Genomic DNA, 19,337 nt, shown 5'->3' on the forward strand with positions numbered 1-19,337 from the left:
ATCTGTTAAAAGAGCAAAATTAATGAATAGAGCAAAGAAAGCATAAGTGTTGGTTTGGTATGATGTATTTAGTAGTAGTAGTTGCACATTACGAAGTACATAAATTCAGAAATCATTCAGAAAATGAGATTATGGAGATACATTTCTGAAAGCCAAGGCACTAGAAGTCCAATGTTCCTAATTTGTTTTCCTGGCCTAGCAGGCTGCAGGCAGCTGTATCGTGTGTGTTTGCCTTATAGGCAATCTTTTCTTTTTTTTTTTAAGGAGATAACCACCATTCTTGTTCAGCCCTGGTCATCTCCTCCACAGGTCCTGGTTCTGCTGGATGGTTTTTGCACTCTGAACTAATGTATAGAAGGAGCTCAGCTGAAACCACAGTTTTTGTTACACTGATGGCATCAGGCTGGACAGGAACCACAGCACAGGTGTTTGCCCTACAGCCATCCTGAGGCACTTTCTTTCTGTTTTGGACTACCTGTTATGACTATGCCTGTGCACATCCCAGTTTGGAAAGGAGAGTTCAGTGTGACAGGACAGCAGGAAGATATTCTGAGTGCAATCTCACCTTTAAGGATCTCTATTGTCTGTATTTGTATAATTTGTACTGTGGAGCTATGAGAAAGAGTGGACAAGAGCCTTAACTCACATGTGAAAGACACATTGCAAAACTGAGTAAATGTTTGTTTTGAGGAATAGTAACAGTTCATCTCTACAGTTCACTAGGTAAAGGTAACAAACAGAAAAGAAAACAGCAGGACTCTGTTCTGTATTTTTTCTATTATTTTACCATTCTCATGCATGGCGGTTGTATGGCAGTTTATAGACATGATACTTTATGTTTCCATTCCCATCTCTCCATGATATTAATTAAAAACTTTGCCTGGATTGAACATAACAGGTGATCCTCAGACCACAAAATGAGCCAGTGCCATGAAAAAAGGGCAGCAAAGGTTGAAGTGGTTGTGAGCTTAGGGGAAATGAGCTGTCAAATATCCAGGTACTCAGGTCTGCAGACCAAGGTAGCAGAACTGCCATCAAGACTAGTCTCTAATGGCCAGCCTGATTTTAGGGGTCAGATGAACTGATGGTGGAGATATAAAGAAGGGAGTGTTACAAGTTACATTTCACAAGGTGCTTTCACCTGAAACAATGGCAGAAAGCCCTGGGACTGGCTCTCCTTTCGTGTTCTGGGCATGATGATCATCCCTGCAGCCACCCAGCAGTCACCAGCCTAAACCCTGCCATGGGCTGCTGAGCCAGGGAAGGAGGGTGACCAAAGGGGCCTTTAGCCCCTGCATTAGCACCCCCTGATACCGTATATCTCCTCTGGGGCAGGATGAGGAGGATGCCTCAGACCGTGACCACCACAGCTGTATGCAGCTGTATCCATCCAATAAACCCCAGTGAAGAGCAGGGCCAGAGGGAAACACAAATCCTTCAACAACCTGAGTAGTGCATTCTCTGTGCAGAGTTTTTCATTCCCCCATGCTACTGGTCACAAAAATAGCCACCCTGGTTCAGAAAGCTGCTACCTCTGGCTATATATAGGCTGTTCTGTGTGTGGTTCAACACCAAGCTCTTCACACACATTAATATCCCATTGTGTCACGCACGGCACTGTCAGCACTGCCTGCTGGCTGGAGAATACAGCACACAAAGGAGGGCCACAGCCCTGAGAACAGTGATTCACCTGCTCTGTTGTCTCAGAATAGCAGGCTTGTGTGGAATCAGTGGGACTTGCCATGGTTGTGTCCCTGTGTGCCACTGTGTCCGTGGGATGCAGCCCGTGCAAGAGAGGAGCCCCCGTTCTCCACGTGGATGAAAACTGCACTCAGTGCCAGAGAGGAACTGGATGAAGCTTGGATGTAATTTTGTGAATGAAGCTCATGTCCTGGTGACCCACCTCAAGCAGAGGGGGGAGAGAAGGAATGTTACTAAGCCTGGATTCCCAGAAGCAAGCAGAGTACAAGCTCATCGTTCTCTGCACAGTGCACATGCGTGGAGTGGCCCGGAAAGCACCAGACGCTGCTTGTTAAAAGTTGGCATCTCTTCAACACAGCTACCAGTGATTTTTCTGTAAAACACATTAAGAGTCAGTATAAATGCCTTTATGGATTTCACACCACATTAAAAGGAGTGAGTGATTGACTACATTCCCAGTAGCTTTTTTTTCATCCTTTGACAGCTGTTAACCAGACAGAAGCATTATTAGTTCAATTTCTCATGCTGTAAAAATATTTGGATATAGGAATTTGGCCAAATTTTTCCTTCTTGTTTCTGGTTTCCTATGAGAGTTGGTTGGATTGTTTTGACAAATCCATGAGTGTAGCTAGCACAGCATCTTAGCATGAATGCTGGCTTTAAAGCCAAGCCTCCAGGTTTGCTAAGCAGATTTGAAGCTCAAGGTAAAGAGACACAAGCTCTAATTACAGCACTCCTAAGCAAAGCTTCAGGGTCATCAGGATGTGACTATGGTTTTGCTCTTCACAAAAATAAGTGCTGCTTATGGGGTGTGGGGTGTCGAGTCCAAAAGAAGGATCTCCCTGACACAGTCAGTAGAGGGCATATGAAAAATTGATATTGAATGCTAATGCTGATGTGAATCTGGTTTTATCTTGTATAGACTACAGACAAGGAGAATGTCTTTCCTGTTCATCAATCTCTTCAGTCTTTATTAGAATTTCTTTATTAAAACTTATAAAACTTCTATCTCTGTGTCTTCTGAAATTTTCCGTCCCTCAAGGCAAACTCCTTTGCAATCAAGTATTGAAGTTCTTACAGTATAAAGTATGGAAAGAAAATAATTTTCCAAATGCCTCAACACCACTGGCAGAGTTTCTAGTATCTGTTATGGCCCCCAGGGAATTTACACTACCCAGGCATTATTCATCATTTCAAGCAAAATGACTGTGCGACCAAGGAGATAGTTACACAGCATCAAAGTGAATGAACTTCCTGCACTCAGTTCAGAGGAGCCAACAGCAGAGCCTGAGTGTTCCTGAGACGTTCAGGTGTCACAGAAAATCCCACTTCTCTCCCTCAAGCTCAGGGCTCCACCAGTTCTGTGACAGGAAACCAAGGGACTTGGTAAATCACAACCGTTTCTGAAAGAATTCCACGTGTTCTGGGAAGCAAACATTTGAACCTTTCTCAGTATGATCATCTGAATATGAATTACACAAGTTCACAGAGCATACAGAGAAAAAGGTTTGGACAGACTATAGAAGCAATTTTAACACCTACTTTCCTGGAATATGGTTATTTTTAAATCAAGTCTGAGTTTTGAAATGTAAATGTTACAGGCCAAAGCTAAATTACAAAGTAAGTTCTGTTTTTCAAATGTTTAAATTTTTAAAAATAGGCATACTGGAGACAGGCATATTACAGGAGTATAAAGCATTTATTGGTGAGCAGCATGAAATAGCTACTGCAACTCTTAAGTCTGCAATTTTAGCATTCTTAAACAATACTAAGTACTTGTTTCTTGTTCCAACTAAGTTTTTTTATTTTATGCGCAGATACATAACATTCAAAGTAAGCTAGTGGCAGAGAAAATGTACACTCAACTTCCCCTCAGCTTTGGGGCAAGTTAAGTTATGTGATTCAGGGGTTTATTTTCCACACCATGGGAAGGATAAAAGTGTCAGTAAGAAAACTCTTCCTTGTAGCTAAAAATCCTGGAGAAGCTTCGTAAAATAAGCAAACAACAACCAACCAAGGAGAAAACAAAGCCGTCATGTCCACTTCAATCATGAAGATATATTCGTTCTGCAGAACATTCATGTTTCCATTTGCTAGATGAGAAAATGGGTACTCTTTTTTCATGAATTTCAAAAAAAGCAACATCTCATGCTCTTGGGCTCCCTGCTTGTCCAAAGGCTTTCTGCCAGACTCCGACATGCTCAGGATAGAGCTATGTCAGGCAGGGCAGGGAAGCTGGACCTGAGTAATCACCCAACTCTCACAAAGAGCAACCAATGGAGCAGAAGAGAGAGGCCTCAAGTTGTGTCAGAGGTGGTTTAGATTTAGGTTGGATAGTAGGAAAAATTTCTTCACCAAAAGTGTTTTCAAGCCTTGGAAGAGGCTGCTCAGAAAAGCCCTGGAGTGGGCAGTGCCTGGAAGCGTTCCAAAGAAGTGTAGCTGTGTCACTCAGGGACATGGCTTAGTGGTGAGCACTGTGGTGCTGGGTTAACACCTGGACTCGATGATCCTGGAGGTCTTTTCCAACCTAGATGACTCTGTGCCTCTGTGATTGTCATGACTGAGCCCTGAGCACTGAGCAAGGATGCAGCATTAGTGCACCAAGCCCAGCCTGAGTGACTCATGCAAAACTGAGCTGAATAAATCCCACAACAGCGGGATTGCTGCATGACAAACATTTTTAGCCACATGACAGCTGCAGCGACGTGTATTTAGCCTTCTAGAGCAGAGAAGGTCAGAGTCCGGCTAACTGAGGTTAAGGCCGACACCTCGCTGCATGGTCTGCCAGCACCCCTCGGTGTCGTAAGGCCTCGGGCTGCGCTGGTTGCCGACGGGATCGCTGCTAAACGAAGAGAAGGAAGGAGCCGGACACTCGCTGAGGGGGCTAAACTTGGTTTATTGGAAAGCCCACGATGCATCAGCGAATGACCAAGAACAAAGGGTGCTTAAGGGTTATAAAGGGAAGGGGTGGACCCAGGAGGGGTTTACAGAAGACCAATAGTGGGGGAAGAGGGGATGAACTTAACACAAATGACATAGTGGAGAGCCCAATAGGTACCAGGTACGGGAGGGGCCCCGGGACCACAGCCAACCACAACCCCCAAAGATGAGAAGCTTCTGGAATGCTAGGTGGAGTGGGGGAGGTGATTGACTTGGCCCAGGGAGGAGAAAAGGCATACATATAAGGGAAAAAGGGGAGGAGGAATTATATAACCTAAAAGATTGACAATACAACTGGCAGGGCTGTGGCGGGAGAACTGAGGAGGGCAGAACCATTTTGCACAAAATGGGGGGGAGCAGATACATAAAATGGGGAAGGAATTAAATGAATTTAATGAACACACTACAACAGACAGCCCTGTGGCTGGCACCTGACAGGGCACCTGTGTCCATCAGAGCCCTGCTCCTGTACAGCACCTGCTGGGAGTCAGCCGTGGTGCCCAACACTAGGCATGAGTCTCCTCTCCCTGCACAACTCAACTTCCTCCTTCACACCTGCCCCACCCAAACAGGGCACTGTGCAGTGGTGCACAAGGTCACACAGCAAAGTGACTACTGCCAAACACCATGTATGAGGCATTAGGCCCAGTACTCACTCGAATTAGGAGAAAAACCTACTTTTATTTTGCTAAGCTTATTCATATAATTAATTAATATCTCAATCAGTCAAGAACAGGCAAAGACATAACAGTATTTCAGTGCATTCCTTGGGGAAATGCTGCACAGAGACAGCACAATTAATTTAGACAAGATCCATTTAGATAGCAAGTTAATTTTAATGGCTAGAAATAGACAGGAGAATCACTTTTCAGAAAACACCAAGAAAGTCAAATTTCCTTTTCCCTTACCTGTTGTCTCCATTAAATATACTTTTGTTTGAAGGCAAAGACAAGCAGAAAGCATAGCAAAACCTCTGTTGAATTTCTGCAGATTTCTGGGGCATTCAGGCCAGGTAACAGAGAAATTCACTGCTCCTTTACTGGGTAGGCAAATTTGTCCCCCAGCTCATCTACACATTGAAACCATATCAAAGGCTGAAATTACACAACGTCTGCCTTAACTATATTAAAATCAGCTCTCTTATGTCCTCCCAGTATTAGAAATCCAGCTTGCCCGAGCTAAGTCAATTAATTAATTAGATTTTTTTTTCCTGTCTTGCAGTGATCTGACCAAACATAGGGGTGGGAGGGGGGGGAAAATAGCAAATAATCCTCATTCAATTTATAAGCAAAGTAGGTTACTGTAAAGTTGTCTTTGTCATGGAGTGCCAAAGTGCAGTATGCAGTTCTCGCCTCCTTGTGGGTTGCCATCTGCCATTGCACCTCCCTCCCCTTCCTCTGGCTCCCTGTTGGGGTAAAGTTGATGTCAGAGGCTTTGGCAAGCAGCGGAAAAAAAAAATCCAACACTGTGAGTTTTCTACAGGCCAGTGCAGTCTGCTTCTAATATTGCTTCAGTCTGTGCCTTCAGGAAATGAAATGAAGCACAGCTTGTGCTGCTCTCGGGCTCAGTCCCTAAATCACTGTAAAACAAGTGCACTGGAGAGCCTCTGGTTGGCCCAGGAGATGGGATTGTTGCAGGGAAATGTTCTGCATTCTCACAGCACACTGCAACATCCAGTGACTATGCCATACTGCAGTGAAGCTGGGCTTTCAAAGTTTGAATAACCCGTCTTTGGGCGTTTAAAAATTGCTTTCAGTGTTTGATTTCAATAACTGCATCTCTGAACAGCTCATGGGAGGCTCTTTCTTGCAGTGTAAAGTTCTGCTGCCTGTGTTGGCACAGGTCATTCATTACACTCAAGCACAGATTAGGCTCCACTCAAGGAGAATTACACTTTGAAATCATAAGGCAGAATGGGATCTGCTGATTGCCATGCAATAACCAACAAATCAGAACTGGGGAAAATATCTGCCTTCTACCTCCCCAATCAGCTTCCATCTAGGCTTTTACAGCATGAAATAAAAGTCCTGAGTGTTACTGACCAAGATCACATATTGTCTGAAAAACAAAGCAGATTTCAATAACTGTTTTCTGCTATAGCTGACCCCAACTATGGTGTTTCTATGAAAGGAAAATTAACTGACAACAAATGAAGAAGATACCTCTGTTTGGCCAGGAAATCTCTCCTGTAGCTATCTCCAACCTACTTTTACATCCAAATGGGTATTTGCTTTCCTGACTTTATTTTTAGGAAAAAAAAGCAGGACACAGTGTAAGCTTACTAGTTTATGAAGTGTTCATTATAATTTAATTTTATGCTTGTGCAAGACAGAGCCTGAACTTTTGGGGCAAGATTTTTTCATAAAGGCCATGACATTCATGTCAAATACAAGGTCTGAATGCTGGGCAAAAGAAATACTCAGGAGAAGCTCTTTTATGTATGTGATTCCATCATTTCATTCTCACATCACAGTGCAACAGAGGGAAATGAAGTCCAATGAGTTTTTAGGTAACTCTTGTTATAACCTATATTTTATTCTATTTTAAGTTTGTAAAAATGTAATTTTAAATGAAATAGACATGTCTGGCTCTTTGGAGTTAAGCAGGCAATTAATAGAAACCAGTGCAATCTAAGCACCCTGACTCACGTTCCCAGAGGCAAAGAGCTGCTGTGGCTTAGGATGCTCTATTTTGCAGATTAGTTCTCTCACAGCAGTGTCAGCAATAAAATGTTTGCACCTCAGCCACAGCAATGCCAGAGCAGACATATCACTGGAAATTAATCTTCATCAGAGGTTTAAACAAGTATGCCTGCACCAGCTCAGGAACAAAGGTGTTCTTCTTCCAGCTCCTCTACAAAAATGTTATGTCCTTGCCAGTGGGGCAAGGATGACATTTGGGGACAGTAGGACTGGTTTTTTCAGAGCTTCTCTCCAGGGGCTGTGCAGCCAGTGGGTGCAGGACTGGGTGTCAGCATCCATGGCAAGATGTTTCCTCAGGTCCCTGCTCGATATTTCTGTCGGAGCAGGGATTAACAAAGGAAGGAAAGGTTTTTCTCCAAAGTTCACTGAATGACTGTCCATTTTTCCAGACAAAAGGCAGCACTTAACCCCATCATTGCACTGAAAAGGAATATTCTTGAACGAACCCTCCCACAAAAGTGGCTTATTTTATGTGAGGTGTAAAAAGATTTCACGCTAAGATAAATTGACAATTATTTGCCATGATGCAGCAACCTTCTCCTTTCAGAGTCATTCATGCAGCTTTACTCTGGGCAATATATATGGATCTATCTGTCCCATGGCTATAAGTCTTCACACAAATCTGCCAGGCTTTCAGCTCTAATACCCTTCACATGAGGCTACTGGTTCAGTTGTATCTATTGCTTAATCAATGAGCAATAAAACTCCAGCCGCTGCTGAACTGCTGCTTCAGCTAATAAAGGCTTGGTCTGCTTTGTCAGAGTATCCTAATTACTAATAATGAAATAATGTAAGTAGATCTGATATATTTGGAAGTTGTATTTTTTTTTCTTTTACCAAAATGGAAACTCAGTATGTCTTGGAGTTTTATTCCTCACGGAATTATTCTTTAATTGGACCTGTTTGCCTCAGCTGCTATTTGCAGCTGCAACTCTCCCCATTCTCAGTGTAGGGGGAAATCTTTAACATCACCACCTACAGGGCCCCAACATCTTCTGCAACAGACCATAAAACGCCACCATCCATCCCTGGGTAGAGACAGATTTAATGCCCATCCTTTGCCCCAGTGGGTTAGCAAAACTGACTGGTGGTGCTGCACCTTCTCTGGACTGACAAAGATAATAGCAGCAGGCTTGGTTTGCACCAGTAGCAGACTGTAAAGGGACTGGCAGCTGTCTCATAAACACAATACCAGTAACAAATACCAGTAATTTGTCATGTATTTCTGTTCCCTGTGCCTCTGTGTTACAGAGGTCACTGAGCTGAGCCTGTGCATGCTACAGAAATCTCTGGCCAGGCTGTAAAAATCCTTGGGCTTAGCACACAATAATAAGATTAACAAAGACAGTTTGGGGAATCTGCTCTGAAACAGCTCAATTCCTATCTCCTGAGGTCCTGAGGATTAAATAGCTACTGGAAAGCCAGAAGCACTGTAGGTTGAGATAGGTAAGCACACCTGCCCTGCAAACAGTGGTTTCTAGATGGACTTCCAAAAAGGGCTCTGTGAAAGAACTGCAGTGACACAGAGGAAAGGGCTCTTACAGAAACACTGCTCTGTGGCTGAGGGGAACAGATTGACCTCCAGGTGAGGTAGCAGTGAAAGATCTCATGTCACTTTGTGTTTCCATAGTTTGAAAATATGCAGGTAGCTACAATGCCTTACAACAAAAAACCAATTACCCAGAGTAGCAGCCTTGGTGGTTATAGTGTAAAAAAGATGTTCATGACAATTTTCCTGTATCAGTGCCCATACTGCAGTCTTTTGGGGAAATGTCTCTGCAGTGTGTAAAAACATGGTTTTCTTTTTAAAAACCTGGAAAATACTTTTAATTGGTCAATGAATTATATCCTTTCTAATGTGGTGAGCAAACGTTAGGACACTTTTAACATAGTTTCCAGTCATGCTCATTGGAAATACTTTGTTCAGAAGTGCCTGATTTGTTCTCTGCAGAGTTTGCGGATGTAGATGGGGTAAGTGAAAAAGAAGCTGCTGCTCTCCAGTTTTGGCAAGGCCTGGATCTCAGTGCAGGATTTGCAGGAAGTACCAGAGACAGAGTAGTTAGAAAAAATGCATGCATATGCTGGCCAAGGCTGATCATCTTCCATATTGTGACATTTTTCATAGAATAGTTAGGGTTGGAAGGGGCCTGTCTTCCATGTACCTTAGTATAGTTTCTGGGAGGATCTGTTCTGTGATCTTCCAGGCAGAGAGGTGAGGATGACAGGTTGCTAATTCCCAGGGTTCTCAAGGTACAATGTTGCCCTTTTTCCAGTCACTTAGGACTTCACTTGACTGCCCTGACTTTTCAAACATCAGGGAGAGTAGCTTGACAAGTACATCAGCCAAGTCCCTCAAAACTCTGTGATGTATTTCATCAGGTCTTGTAGACCGCGTATCTTCAAGGTCCTCAGGTGCTTCCAAACCTGACCCTCCCTTGCAGTACCCTCCAGGGGAGGGTAAGAGGGAAGACAGATTGTCAGTGAAGACAGAAGCAAAAAAATTGTCTTCTCCTCATTCACTGTTACCATTTTGCCAGATTGTTTATCTGTATGTGTGTACACTTTCTCCAATCTTCCTTTTCTGGCTGACGTGCCTGTTAGAAGCTCTTCTACTCTGTGCATCTCTTGCCAAGTTCAGATCCAGCTCTACCTAGGCCTTGCAGACCCCATCCCTATACAACTGAGCAACAGCATGCCTTTACTCTTTCCAGGATATTTGTGCCTGCCTCCCCTACCCGTGCATTTCCTTCTTGCCCTTTAGCCTGACCAGCAAATCCCAACTCAGCCATGCTGGTCTCTTGCCTTCCTTCCCTGATTTCTTATACCTGGGGATTGCTGGCTCTTGTGCTCTATGGAAAGCCTTTTTAAGGAGCTGCCAGCTCCCTTGTCTCTCAGGGCAGTTTCCCAGGGGAACATATTTACTAACTCCTTGAAGAGCTGAAATTTTGCTTTCCTGAAGTTCAGGGTCCTGACTCTCTGCCTGACCCATATCCCTTAGGAATGAAAACTCCACTGGTTTGTGATCTCTGCAGCACAGGCTGACTCCAGTCTTGATTGGAGTGGTGTGGAGGAATGGCTACGTGACAAAGGCCACGTAGACATGCTCTGGATAGCTGACCAAGAATTGGGAAAGTACTGGACCCAGCTAATCTGAGTTCCTGAGGGCTGCAAGGACACTGTGTCCTTGAGCATAGGCATAGCTGTGGTACAATAACAAGATGCTATAGTTGAGAGAGACATGAGAAAAAGGGGATGTAAGTCGTAAGGAATGAGGAAGTAAGAGAGGAACTGATATCTATAGTATAACCAATAGACTGCTTGGCTTACGGAATATGTATGAGCTTATTACTTATTGTATATTACAGTGACCTTAGACGGTCACTGTGGTGAGAGAAGGACGAGAATCTTGTTTCTTGATCAGAAGGCTTGATTTATTGATATAAGATATATAATACATTATAACTATACTAAAAAGAATAAGAAGAGAAGTTGCAGAGAGCTGCTAAGCTAAGAATAGAATAGAAAGAATGAATAACAAAGTTCTGTGTCCAGGGAATCTGTCCCTGAGCTGCTCCTGTGATTGGCCTTTAATGGTACACATGGAAGATGAGCCAATCACAGGGGCACCTGCTACATTTCACAGCAGCTGATAACAATTGTTTACATTCTTCTTCTGGGGCTCTGCTTCCCAGAAGATGGACAAATGTGAAAGAAAGGATTTCTATGAAAAAATGTCTGCGACAATTGTGCATAAATATCTGATGCTCTCATCAATAAACGAAGCTTGCTGATCACTCATATTGAGCGTCCGAGTCTTCCCTCACTGCAACAGAGTGGTTTGCTTGTGCTGGTGACCTCAGATCCATATCATATCCCCTCTGGTAGGGCTGTCTATTTCCTGGCTTAGGAAGTCACCCTCCCTGCATTCCAGGAGTCTGCTGGGTTTCCTACAGTTCACTGTGCCTCTTTCCCAGATGTTGCAATTGTTGAAGTCCCCCAGCAGCACAAGAGCCCATGAGGATGGTTCCTTGTGCAGCTGGAGCAGGCTGCGCAGCCTATTCCTTCACCAATAGGCTCCCCTTGAACAGCAAGAAACCAAATAAAATTTGTAGTGCAGCTCCACTACCATAAAAGTTCAAAGGTATTAATGGTTGTATATCAAAGAGGAGGATTATATGCAAATCTTGAGTTTGGATATTATGCCTGGCTCATGTAGCAGCTACACCTGGAATTATGGGCACTTCCAGTCCACACAATGTAAAAGTCAGTGCGCCAATTAAAAGAACCAAAAAATATGGTCATGGGCATCAAACAGTATTTTATTGCTCAGTGCTTGTTTTGGCTGGGATAAAGTTAATTTTCTTCCCAGTAACTAGTATGGGCTATACTTTGCATTTGTGCTGGAAATGGTGTTGATAACAGAGACATATTTTAGCTGTTGCTAAGCAGGGCTTGCAGAGTGTCCAGGCTTTTTCTGTTCCTCACACCACTTCACCAGTGAGCAGGCTGAGTTTGGACAGGCAGTTTGGAGGGGACACAGCCAGGTCAGCTGTGTGTCACCCCAAGTGACCAAAGGGATATCCCACACCATATGGCACCATGCTCAGCATACAGAGCTGGGGGAAGAGGGACATTTGGGGCTATGGCTTTTGTCTTCCTGAGTCACTCTCACATGTGATGGAGCCCAGCTTCCCTGGGGATGGCTGAACACCTGCCTGCCCATGGGAACTGTGAATTTATTCCTTATTCTGTTTTGCTTGTGCACGTGGCTTTTGCTTTGCCTATTTAATTGTCTTAATCTCAACCAATGACTTTTCTCACTTTTACCCTCCTGATTCTCCACCCCATGGTACTGGTAGCAGCAGCTCTGTGGGGCTGAGTTGCCAGTTGAAGTTAAAATAAAATTGTATTACACAGAGGATAATAAAATAAATTTGTATTACACAGAGGATAAGACAAATTTTGTACTATCTAGCATAGTGAATACTCAAGAGAGAAACAAGCAGGCTTTCTAAATACTATCAAACTGACGCCACAAATGAAAGAAGGGAATTATTTAGTCTCAGAAAATGGCAGGTCAAGAAGAAAGGCCCTCAAGCTGGGGAAAGTTTAGATTACGAAAAGCTCTTCATGGAGCAATTAGATATTCATATGCATATACCTAAAAAGAACTGAAAAGTATAAGTTTTTATTGCTTAAAAGTTGCCATTAGGGTGTGTCAGAGCAAATCCCTATTGAAAATGGCCTGCAGTAGCATGGAATGATACATGCCCTTGGTTCATGGAATTAATAAAGGCAGCTAATTGGGAAATGGTTCTGGTGTCTGAGTCACTGTATACCTGCTATTTAACATCTTTTGCAAAGTAGGCATAAAAATGCTAATATGTAGTCAGAATAAAATGTCACTATTCTGGCCGCAGTGAACTTCACACTTATTTTACTGTGCTGTCAATTTCCACATATGGCAGTATCAAATCCACTTTTCTTGCTGTATGTATTTAAGGAAAGTTTAAAGAAAACAAAAAATGTCTTTGTCAGAAGGCCATCCTGTCCTTTAAATGCATGGAAAAGGACTGAGTGACCGCAGTTCTGACACTGGTACCCATCTTTTTACGTACATTATTCCCCTCCCCAGTGAAGTCAATAGGAATAATAGTTTCCCCCTTCTACACTTCTTATGGATCCCATGCCAAAAGTACATGATGGGGTTTACTTTGGAGTTTTTTTCATTAATATCTGCAATGTAATCAGTGCAGTCAACAGTACTCTAGAAATAGAGATACAGTCTTATCTAAATAGCTTTTTTTGACAATAGACTAAAGAATTGGAATGGATTCACATTTGATAATTTGTTTTCTCCACATGGACAGCTTTTCTTGTTGTAACAGCACTTCAAATATAATGCCTTTAAATGGTTACTGTGTTACAGCTTTTTCTGCTTTTCTGAGAAAAAGTAGTTGATGTTCATTTCTAAAAAAGAATAAAGGTTAAATGTGATTTCAAGAAGAAAAACACATTTCTTTTCATAGCAAAATAATTTTAAGGCAGGACAACCTTGAGTTCAAACTAATTGGTAAGATTCCTTCAAATTAGTTATGGATTGTCACTGTCAAAATCTGTTTCTTTACAGTAGCATGACATTTTCCATCCCTTAAGTTCTCACAGGAACATACATAAATTTTGATGACAGAGCTTTCAGAAAGCCTGTAAGATACATGTCTAAATTGTGGCTATAGTCCTAAACTATTTTTCAGAACTAGAAAGGATAATACTGTAAAATCAGGCCATTTCAAGTTAGCAGTGACAAGTGCTCAAACCAGTTTCTTAAAAGGCTCAGAACTGGGAGTGATAAGGACTGATTAAATTAATTAGCTCTGGAAAACTCCCAAGACTTTCACGTGTTTCTTATGCAAAGGAGATAAAAACTCAGAAATAATTCCAACTTTCCTACATTCATAAAGATAAGCATACCTAGAGTGCCTCCTGCTTTGCAAATGTTTTTGGAGAACATGTTCTACAGATACCTAAACTACCTGGCACTGTGCTCCTCCACGTTTATGCTGATGTGAATAAAACCTGGAGGGTCTCCTCAGAATAAAGCCTGTCTAAGTGAAACCCAGAGAAAAGCCTTAAGAAAGTCTCTCCTCACATTTGAGTAAGTCAATTTTCTAAAAATGTTTAGTTCACATTAGTGAGTGTATTGTTCTAATAAATAATTCCTTAATTGACTTTACAATGTTATATGAAAGACTGACAGTTAATAAATATTGCAGTCATATTCAGTTCAAAAATAATAACATCCTAAGGACACTATGGGCATCTCTCAGATGAGTGAAGAAAGAAAAATGAGGCCATGTATCATTAGCCACTTAAATGCCACAGCCCCATCTGTAAACTAATGAGACTTCATTACAAAGATACTGGAGAAAAGCAGATTACCTTGGATTTATAGAAAGGTAAATCTAGTTTTGCTTATTGTCTGTTTTCAAAGTCCTTACAAATTAACAGCCACCCCCTTCTTTAGTATGCTTTTCCAGTTTTTTCCTGTCTGTGAAGTTGAAATTATTAATATTAGAAACCTGATTCAGATCCATCTGAATCTACCAAGCTGCTTTGAGAAACACCTGAGCTTAGGCAGGAATGCTTCTTCATTTGCATTCTCACACAACCTTAGCAAGCATCAGCTGGTCATGTGGGAGAAGATTTTTGAGTGACCAGTGATGATATGTTCCCTTTAATATGTATGATTTCTCTGGAAATGTTTTGGACTGACCTGAAAATTCTGAAGAAGGGCTGGAAGAGCCTGTGATAGTGGACACGTCAAACTGGGACAATTGGCTACAAAACCCTGGAATCATATAATCCGGAAGGCTGGAAAAGACCTTTAGGATCATTGAATCCAGCTATCAACACAGCACAGTCAAGCCCACCACTAAATTCTATCACTAAGTGCCATATATACACATTTTTTAACATCTCCAGGGATGGTGACTGTACCACATCTCTGGGCAGCCTGTTCCAATGCTCAATTACTCTTTCAGTAAACAAATTTTTCCTAATATCCAATCTAATCTGATATCTAGGGAAAAGATGCAAACAGAAATGAGTTAGGAGTCCAGTGTGAGAGAGCAGGCAGCACCAGCACTTCTCAGAGCACCCAAGCCCTGCACCAGCATTTAACATTTTTTAAGGTTTAAATAAAGAGTAACTGGGTTTGCAGTGAAAATTCTAGCTCCCCATTTGGTCAGATATTGGGAAGTACAAATAAACATGTGCTGTAAGGGTAGAGATAAACATGTGAGTGAAGATGAGAAGTGCATGAAATGGCATTTCCATCTTCTTTCTGCCCCATCAGGGCTTGCATATTTTTTCTTGCATCATGAAATATGAATTGTCATGGACATATTTTATGAAAAATCCTTTCATTAGGATCTTTTCTCCTAAAAAGCTGAGAGGCCTCAGAAACTAAATGTAAATGATAATTATCTGCTGCTGTGGAATGCAACAGGTGCACCTTTGATTGGTGTCATGTGGTTGTTTTTAATTAATGGCCAATCACAGCCCAGCTGTCTCAGACTCTCTGGTCAGTCACAAGATTTTATAATCATTCCATTCCTTTTGATTACTTTGCTAGCTTTCTGGTGAAATCCTTTCTTCTATTCTTTTAGTATAGTTTTAATATATATAATAAAATAATAAATCAGCCTTCTGAAACATGGAGTCAAGATTCTCATCTCTTCCCTCGTCCTGGGACCCCTGCGAACACTACCACAATGAATTCCTTTTGAGAGGGACTTGCTAAACTCTGTGGATTGCTTTGGTGTCTCAGGCCAGGAGGAGGAGTGTGATGCCCTCTGAGGCAAGTGGAAGTGCCTCTGAGGCAGATGGATGTGTTTGTGTGGGAAACTGGAGACCTATGGACAGCTTGTGAAGTCAGAAAGCCTGAGCAGTGACCTCTGTGCTGGTAAGGCATACACAGGTTCTGTGTTACCTTTCCCCCTGGCTGCTGTGAGCTGTCCATCAAGGTCTGTCAGAGGAAACCTCATCCCAGTAATCCCCGCTGACACACAGTTAAGGACTTTAAAGCACTGATGTAAATTGCAGCAGCCTGGCAGCTGCTATAAATTGTATCCAAGTTGGACTGGATCAATAAAATCCAAAGTCTCCTTGGATTCTGCTCTTTCTCATACCAGGAAGAGGCTCTAATATTCTTTTGTGTTACATGGGGGTACCTTGGCACAAAGATAAAGGACAATATAAGTTCAGTGTAAAGCATGGAAACCATTGGCCAAGGTTTCCTCATTCAGGCCTAAGTCTGTACCTGTTCCCTGCTTGGTTAGGACTCTAGCTGATCCCTTCATCTCCACCCCACACTGAGGTGTCCTGTTTAGAAAAAGGGCAGTTCAGCTGTTCAAGTGCTCACTGATGAGTAGAAATTTTGCTGCTCCCTCTTAAGGGAGGGAGTTGTACATGAAGAACAAATTCTCTTGCCTGCAGTATTCTGGCAATGAGTACTTTCTGCAGATTGATTAAATGCTTCAGCTTTGCTCAGTCTATTAATCTCAGCAGCCATTTATTGCTTCATATACTACAGTGCATTGGGGATTATCTCCTAAGCACTGTGTGTAGAAGGCATGTAGCAGCAAGATACAAATCTTGTGTCTTGGAAATGCTTCTCTGGAAATAATGAAAAGCAGCTGTCAGTAAAAACCAGGATGGTTTGTATTGGCACTGGATGCCTCAAGCTTTTGTCATCAATACTGCCAACTCCAATGTCCGACCTCACTTAAGTGATACTGACTCAGAATCCATGGGTTAGTGTAATGTGGTGCTGCTGCTGCACCCTTCCTAGTCTGCTAATTCCCAATGGAATTAACCCAGTGGAAAAGGGACTTGCAATGGTGCAAACTTCCTAGAACAACATGAGCAATGGCTGTTGTGTGTTGACTGGAGCATTCAGCCTCTTAATCCTGCAGACCAGTGGACTCTTATCACTCCCCTCCAATGCTGCAGGTATTGTTATTCTGCATATTGAGCACACATTTAAAGGTAATAAGTGCATCCTAGTGGGCTAAGCAAAAATACATATCAACTCTGTTAGCAGGGAAGCTACCAGCATGAATAAACCACAGCTCTTACTTTATCCTGAGTCTATAAATACCTTTTTTCTTCTGTTGTGCAAAAACTGATGCTTAGCTTACAGCATTAGTAGCAGTGGACCTATGCCAGTCCACAGCAGCAAAGGAATGGCCTCTTGGCTCTTCAGCCACTGTTACTGACTTTGAGACATCATCTGTCACTCCCTAAATCCTTTCCTTAGTTATTTGCTTGATACTGGCTTTTCTTTCATTTCAATAATGTAAAAACAAATAGGCACATGCATTAGGATGAATTAACTCTGAGTTTACCATATAGTTAACCAGGTTGTGTTTATATTTCTAGATATTTGAATGGGTTTGTATAGCACTTATTTTAGAGAGCTTGATATCCACTGGGCAGTGATGCACATGCACAGAGAGAAAAGACTTTGACCAGAGTGCTTTGATGCTCCTTGCTTTCTGGCTGCTCTGTTTATCCCACTCTAACACACTAGCACTTAGATGATCTATTTGTGTTCATTTCTTCTCTCTTTGTGTACTCCTAAGTCCTTGACTCTGCCTTGCTAGCCCATAGGGTTTTTTTACCTACCTTGTCTCCTCTGATGACACATCTTCCAGACTTGAACCCCTTGACTTACTGGAAATGATGGAGCAGAAAACAGAAAGTAGTTCTGAAGCTGAGCATTTAATGAGATTTACAGGGTGATTCAAAGACCTTTGAAAAGAATACAGACAAGATCAGCAATTCTTAGCACCTGACCAGGCTACAGAGTTTCCTGACAATCTACTCTGGCAGTGACATGGAGAGAGCTTAGGACACGAAGGAGACTGTGATGCGTTCCAAGAGCCCAAAAGGAATTCTCTGTGTCCCAGAATGGTGACATTCTTTGTGCTCTCACCAGCCTGGGCACTCAGCCCTGCATCTCTGCTGCCTGAGCATTCAGGTCACCAACAGCCCAGATGGGAGTTTTGTTTCTCCCCAGCTCCTTGCCATCCTCATGTTACTGCTTCCCTCCAAGTCTTCAAAATGTTTCTTGACCACAGTCAAGCGAGCCCCCAACCTGGTCCTATTTCCCTGTCCAAAATAGCCCCAAAAGCCTATCCCATCACATGTGTGTTTGCCACTCAGCTGGCTTCTCCTTTCCAACACTGACCTCAGTTCCCCACACCACTTATTCTGGTCCTCATAATATTAAGTTGTTTTTTAGGTTTCTTAACTAAAATTTAAGGTTATCAAGAACAACCCATGTATGATTACCTAATGTATGATTTGATGAGAAAGGTATTAACATCAAAAATTAGTGCTGGATTTTTGCATCATACTGTTAATTCTGATTTAGAATTTAAGATTATTCATTTTCTTTCTTTTTCATCCATTAGTTCAGTAATAGCAATGGTGGGAACCTAAATTTTTAGTAGCTTTCTTCCTTGTCCCAAATTTATAAATATTTTGTTTAAAAATTGTTTTCTTTTATTTGATAACAGCAGAAAAATGATTTTTGCTTCCCTTTTCCTTCCTATATGAGCAGGAGCCCTAAGTGTTTCTGCCTTCACCGGTGCATTTTAAAGTTCTGTGTGGTGGTCATGTTCCAAAAGAGAAGCAAGCAATGCACTTGTGCAAGTGCAAAGCACAGACCTCCCCTGATTATTCCTGAGTGCAGAGCAGCCAGAGTGGCACACCAAAGAGCAAGGGCTGCTGTGAAGATTCTCACAGCAGGGTAGGGTCCCCTTTCTCCATTCCCATGCCAGCGTCCCAGCATGAGCCTCCTCAGTTTCAGGGGTCAGAGAAAGACTATCTGGGGTAAGAAACCTTTAGAGAGAATCCAGACAAAGTCGTATCTCCAAAACTGCCCAAGATTTTGAACAGCCCCATAGGTCATTGATGGGGATGAACAAAACAAAACCAAAACAAAACAAACAAAAAAAGCCACAAACACCCCCCCCCACCCCCCCACCCCCCCCCCCAAAAAAAAAACCCAACAACAACAACTAAGAAAACAAACCTGAAACCCATGAACCAACCTTTTCAGTTTTGCCAATTCAGCACCTGTAACATCCCTTGGAAGCGTCAGGCTTAACCATTTCACAGTTTTACGTGAACTGAAAAGTAAAAGGTGAAATAAAGTTCAGGGATCTCCTGGGAGTCCACAACCCTCTGATACATGGAATGTTTCTCAGACTAGGGAGGGTGAAGGACAAGTGGAAGTCAAAGGCATAACAGCAAAGAGAGAAACATAAAGAAGTGCTTAAAGAAAGAAAGGATTTCAATCAGACCTGGCAGCTGCCAGAAAATACCTACAAGATAACAGAGCACAGTCTGGCCAGAACAAGGAGGGCAATTAGTGGCTATGGAGAGAGTGTGACAACACAGGGGCATTATCAATAGGTTATTATT

The 19,337-nt window shown here is 42.4% G+C and overlaps 1 long non-coding RNA gene across 2 annotated transcripts; it reads right to left on the reverse strand.

Annotated features, from left to right (window-relative positions):
• Window positions 1-1,077: 1,077 nt before the first annotated feature.
• Window positions 1,078-19,073, reverse strand: LOC113458767 (uncharacterized). Of its 2 annotated transcripts, none has more exons than XR_003379314.2 (3): window positions 18,965-19,073; window positions 17,532-17,657; window positions 1,078-2,074 (listed from the first exon to the last, which is right to left on the reverse strand). It is a non-coding gene; the product is annotated as an uncharacterized LOC113458767 (long non-coding RNA). The 2 variants fall into 2 exon arrangements; XR_012582347.1 differs by lacking the exon at window positions 1,078-2,074 and adding an exon at window positions 3,396-6,046.
• Window positions 19,074-19,337: the final 264 nt, after the last annotated feature.

This window comes from Zonotrichia albicollis, chromosome 1, assembly GCF_047830755.1.
Source record: "Zonotrichia albicollis isolate bZonAlb1 chromosome 1, bZonAlb1.hap1, whole genome shotgun sequence".
In the NCBI taxonomy this organism is placed as follows: Eukaryota; Metazoa; Chordata; class Aves; order Passeriformes; family Passerellidae; genus Zonotrichia; species Zonotrichia albicollis.